This window comes from Morone saxatilis, unplaced genomic scaffold (genome assembly GCF_004916995.1).
Source record: "Morone saxatilis isolate NCDOM2014 unplaced genomic scaffold, NCSU_SB_2.0 Contig11, whole genome shotgun sequence".
Taxonomy (NCBI): Eukaryota; Metazoa; Chordata; class Actinopteri; family Moronidae; genus Morone; species Morone saxatilis.
In genome coordinates this window covers 25391185-25397439 of record NW_023339663.1, presented here as the reverse complement: position 1 = coordinate 25397439, position 6255 = coordinate 25391185, and positions in this window count along the sequence as shown.

Sequence of the window (6255 nt, the reverse complement as noted above, 5' to 3'; positions counted from 1 at the left end):
AGAGGAAGGAGAGAGAGAGAGAGAGAGGGAGAGAGAGGGTGATGGATGATGATTTTGATGATGCTTTGCTCCGGGACGGAGAAGGAGAGTGGTGCGTCCACACGTCACAGGCTGTGTCTCGGTGACGTCTGTGTTTGGGGCGGGGTTAACGCGAGGAGAAGCTGGTCTGTGAGCAGCAGCATGGGGCTCCACTTGGATTTCTGTTGTTACACACTACTGAGTGTAGCGGTAGTTCCTGCCTCCCTTTCCCCTTATCTTTACTGTATTCCCTCCCTGTGTTTCTGTGTGTAAGTGTGTGTGTGTAAGTGTGTGTGTGTGTGTGTGTGTGTGTGTTGCACCGGCTACTTGACTCCAATATTTGCAGTGATTCTGTGAGACACTTGACTCTGAAATATAAGGAGAGGACATACTGTAGCTCACACTTCATTAGTCTCACATGGGCAGAAGCAGCAGATCCTAACTGCAGTAATTTGATGCCACCTAGTGTCATTAGTAAATTACACAGAAAAGTACAGATGACTATAGGATGCATTTGCACTTGTACAGCTTGAGGAGATAAACTATACTATATTTTTAATGAACTGTCTTCATCGTGCATGTTATTTAAAGTGCCCAACCAACATATATGGATAATATGTTTTATTTACTTCTCACCAACTCCGGTGCACTTTTTCAAGCCTGACTGTAAGTTTCTGTACCACTATTTTCTGTTTTTCTATGTGTCTCAGATGTGCCCCTATTTTATGCTGTTTTCATAATAAATTTGTTTTAATTAACTGTTACATCATAAACTGACCAAATGTGAAGCCACTCACAGTGATTGACTCTCAGTTAAAGGACCAGTGTGTAGGATTTAGTGGCATCTACCTGTGAAGTTGAAGATTGCAACCATTTAAATACAGCCCAGCCTTCCCAGCGTGTAGGAGAAACTATGGTGAGCAGTATTTGGTTTGTCTGTTCTGGGCTACTGTAGAAACATGGCGACCTCCGTGGAAGAGGACCTACTCTTTATGTAGATATAAAAGCTCATTCTAAGGTAAATAAAACACAACAATTCTAATTTATAGGTGATAATACATTAATAAAAACACACCAATGAATATTATACTCCATTTCTGCCAAAATATCCTACACACTGGACCTTCAAGAAAGGAGGAATAATATATTTGTATCTGTTTGTCTCAATCATTTTTTTAAATTACAATGATGTAATCTTAAGATAGTTATATGTATAATGTAAGATCATATTTAAACACGTGTAGACGTAAAAATAAAATTTTTAGTAAATGAAAAAGTTATTACTTTGGCTTAAATTAATTTCTACTCTACTTAATTACAATTTTAACAAGAACATCAAGGACACTGTGGCACTGGTTTTCATCCCTGCTCCCACTGTTCCGTCTCATTGCTTTAATCAAAGATTTTCATCACATAGTCCACTCAAATGCCAAACATGAAGACCAAAAGTAATCAATGTTTTGTATAGCTATGTGTCATGTGTAAAATAAGTATCAAATCTAAATCTTAGTCTGATTTTAACCCTGCCCATATAATTAACACTGTATAAAGATTTAAAGAATATACTTAAAACCAAAGGCTCTGCCATTTCTGTCACAGAGGCCAAACACACTGGACTGATCATTGTGTTTTATCCTGTTTTAGACTTAATGTGTAGATGTCTCCTTCTAGTACTGAGACATATCTTATATTGATTTTTAATATAGTCTGTACAACACCGAAACCTACTGCATGTCACAATGCATGATTGAACCCACAGTAGAAACACTGCTTTGCATTTCTAAGGTCATACAGTATGTGCTGTGTTGTCCTCTTGTGCCTGTGCCATCTCCACATACTGCACTACTTTAAGCTCCTGATGTGCTTCTGCACCAATGTCACAAAGACTAATTCCTGTCCATTTTTTTTCAGAGATTAAATTATCTCGGTGGAGGCTCTGTCATCGCCATGTGAAAATGTCTGCATGGCTATATCACCGTTGACTCATGCAGCTCCATGAGTCCTGCGGCTGAGTGTGCCGTCACGTTCTTCCAGACGGCCAGCTTTGCAGTCATTCAGTGACTGCTCAAGTCAAACACAAAACAAGCTCTGCTCTGCCTGCTAACAAAACACATGGCTGACGTCCAAGACCAATCAACAGTGGAAGGTCAAGGCTAAAGTGTTTAGTGCACTGGACAGAGATGATTCCTCCACAGTTTAATGCACTGAACTTTTTCCTTCCCCGCTCTAGCGATGAGTCCAGTTAACATTAATCACAGATTTTGAGTTTAAAGTTGATAAATCTCCCCCTGTTTTTGTTGATCTGGTGCCCTTTAAGACTTATCACATGAGGGGAGCTGAAAGCTAGCTAATTGCAGACAAAATAAGGGAGAGTATGGCCAGGAGAGACCTGATGCGTGTTCAAGACCACCTGAATGTGAGAGTGTTTGCAGCACAGTGGGAGGCAACGATGATTTTCTACTCTGAGACCTGCAGCATTTTTTTAGGCTTCAGGGTAGCTATGTAGACGTATATTGTTGAATTACAGCTCTCCCTGTGACCACCATATGGTTATCTCTTAAATCCAGAGTGTTTTGTTAGGACAGATACAGTGGAAGTACTGTACGATAGGTCTGCTCAAGGTGAGACACTCTGTGATGGTCGAAACAGGACCACAGATTGATTGATTTACTTAGCTGAAAAATTACTTATGAAATTTAGAAATTGGTGAAAAAATTGGCTTAAAGTATAATTGAGAGTGTTTAGTATATTATGGTGTTCTCAGACAGTGCACTAGTATTCTTGGAAATCAGAGTAAATGGGTATGGTGTAAGCTCGTTATGTTAATGAGATTAATGGTTGTGATCTAAAAGTATTCTGCAGCCTTTCTAATATCTTCCGGCTGGTGTTTTGGCATAGCCTCAGTGAGCATGCAGATCGAGGAATGTCACAACCTGTAGGCCCCTAGGCCACAACAAAGTGAAGGAAACACATGGCTGTATGGGAAAATCAAACAACTGCATATACTAATACCAACCAAACCAAACAGAACTAATGAGTAGTGCATGTGGGAGAGCCAGCAGGGGAGTGTGAGAGAGAGAGAGAGAGAGAGCGCTGTGGGACAGCTGATCTTAAATGCATTCTGGGAGACTATTACTATCACACGATTTGCCTACCAGGACCTAAAGCGGAGGCCACACAACCTACAGGTCCACCCCCTTGAAAACAGGATGGTAAACCCCAGAATAATTTACAGTGACTAACAGTAAAGTTAAATTGTAACATGTATAGTATGGACTCTAAAGGGGAGCCAAGAAGGGTTATGGTCTGTATAAAGACCATCACAGACTACCACTGCATACCAATCCCATTTTTTTAAATGTATGGCTGAATAATTTGATTGGTGGCATACTTTCCTTATGTCAGTTTAACCAGTTATTATTTATAATCCTAATTATCAAAAAAAAACTGACATTAAATTGAGAAGTTTACTTAACAAACACATACACTTAAAGGTCCAGTGCGTAACATTTAGGAGGATCTATTGGCACAAATTAAATGTAACATTCATTTTCATTAGTGTATAATCGGCTGAAAATAAGCATTGTTGTGTTTTCGTTACCTTAGAATGAGTCGTTTTTATCTTCCATGGAGTCTGGCCGTGTTGAATCACCATGTTTCTTCAGTAGCCCTGAAGGGCAAACCTAACACTGGGTCTAGACAGGGCCAGTCGCAGCCACCAAAGATTGTCCTTCAGGCTTGGAAGGGGAGTGTGAGACTAAGGGGTTGAAATCTGCAACTACATAAATAAGTACATCTAACTAAGTTGGCAATTGTGTCATTCCCTTTATGGGCTACAAGGATATGAATATGACACCCACACAGGCCTTTTCAATTACCCTGGCTGACTACACCTCCAGTCAGAATGACAATGGGTGGAGCTATGCTGGAAATTACATGAGAGTTTAACTTTGTTTAGCTCTGACAGAGTGGATGTGCTGGTGCACTGTGGTTGGAAGTGGGGAAGTTATTATTATACTGTGCTCTGTCAATATATTTAGTACATTATCATACTACCAATACTACAATTTGTAGCTCTCATAGACTGTTTACAGTGTGTGATCCTTTGTCGGGCCAAAATTCACACAGGTAAATTTTGTTGAACAGAAACGTAATGTGACCACAGTGCAAGCTTTCCCTAAGAGGTGCAAAAAACTCACAGGAAAGTAGAAAGAATTGTAGTTTGTACATTCCCACTGAGTCCTGAGGGAGGCCTAATGAGGCAACATATGAGCACACTTGTGTGTGTTGACTTTATATATATATAATATAAAACATATATCTCTTTGACAAAAAGATTCAAGATTGAAGAACTTTAAAAATTAGTTCTTAAAGCCAAAGTTGGATCAGTCAAAGTTGGATTATAATAAAGTAAAGGTCAAAATAGTGCTGTGTATGTAAAGTAAAAGTGACTTTAAACAGTTACTTGTACTTTACCAAAATGTAATCTTTAATGTCATTTTCTAATTCACAGTCTCAAAAAACTGACAATGGTTGCTGTAGAGTAAACAGAGCAGGCACATTGTCTCCTTGCTGTTACACTTGACAGCCATTGAAACAAATCGTCTCTTAGACTGCTAAGCAGGGTCAAACACTCGGCAGAGAGGAGCTTATTACTCCTTGTCAGTTAGATTAGCGCACTTCAACCATGGCTTCACCTGTGACCGCCGGACTGCTTTTCTCCTTTCATTAACCCCAGACTGCCGACCTCTGACCCCTTTGGGGCCGCTGCAGCAATCGCCATGAGGAAAATTTCATGCTTGAGATTCACATTGTGCTACATGTCAGTGTGCAATAATAACGCACCACCAACGGTCTTCCCAGTTATGAACTGAGCCGTCCTGGCAAAGTGTAGGGATCCTCATTAGGACTTGTACAGAGCCCTACTTAACCTTTGACCTCAGTCAGACTAGAACTCATTATCTGGCACAAGATTAACCCACATAGCTGAGTAAATGATCAAAATACATACAACTCAACTTTGAATTGAGAGAATATTTATAGTGAAATAAAATTGTTTCTTGCTGCCCTCTATCTCTGTGACACTGTACAAATACAAGTGTTTTGGTCATATTAACATCTGCACATTGTTCTGGAGTGTTATGCATAACTACTGAAGAAGTGTGTTGATTGCATTCATGAATACAAAGAGAAGAAAACTGGTTATTTAAAAATACTTATTCAGTAGTGTGTTATCATTTGTGCTATTTTAATTACTGATATATACATTAACAGCTTCAAATGAGCTAAATGCACCGTATTTTTGTATGAATTTCCTGTGGAAATATAGGAACTGTTCTTTATCAGTTACTTACACTGGGACAGTATACAGTATAGATGTTTTATATAATGAATATCTGCTATTACATTGAAATCATCCTACTGTACGACTAACGGCAGCTTCTAATCTTCTATTATTGTAGATGTGGATGAACTGTTGCCAGAGTTTAGTAGCTAAGGAACATCACTTAGAGAGACAAACTAATATTTGAAAGATTGATAACGACTGATGATAACAATTACAAACTTGCTGATGTGGAATTCAAATGATTTTAAGGCAAATTATGAAGATGGTATATATTTATTTTTAACAAAAACTTTTCTTCTAATACATGTAATTTCTGACCCAGCTTTAGAAGAGTGGAGGTTCCAAAGACCTTTGCATCTTAGGGTTAAATGAGTGTCATTTACTCAAGTGGTTTTCCTGCCCTGGTTGGTGAGCAGTAGTGAAACTCTCAAACTAAGGAGGCAGGATTTGGTGCTTCCAAGAAGTTGCCTTGTCCTTGATCTGTTGATCTCTGGCCACTGTGGGGAGGTGATGCTAGGATGTTGTGATGTACTGGATGTTACATTGGTTCAGACGGCTGTGTGAAGGCCAGGAGGGACATGGACAGTTGGAGGCTTGTCTGAATGACACAGAAACTCAAAAACGAGTCTTTCTTGGTGCTTTTCAAGGTCAGGTTGCATAAATGACTGTAATTCAGAGAGACTGTACAGTATTCCAAGAGGGTGGGAGGCAGGTTGCATGTTTGTGTAGTCCTTTAAATAAAATAAAAAAACCATTGTGCATGAGAAATTGGATAGGATAGTGGTTTTAAATTGGCATTTAAATAATGAAAGGGTGAGAATTTGCAACCACTTTTCTCTACACCACGCTTTTGGCTCTCACTTGCGTATATATTTTGCAGGCAAAAACCC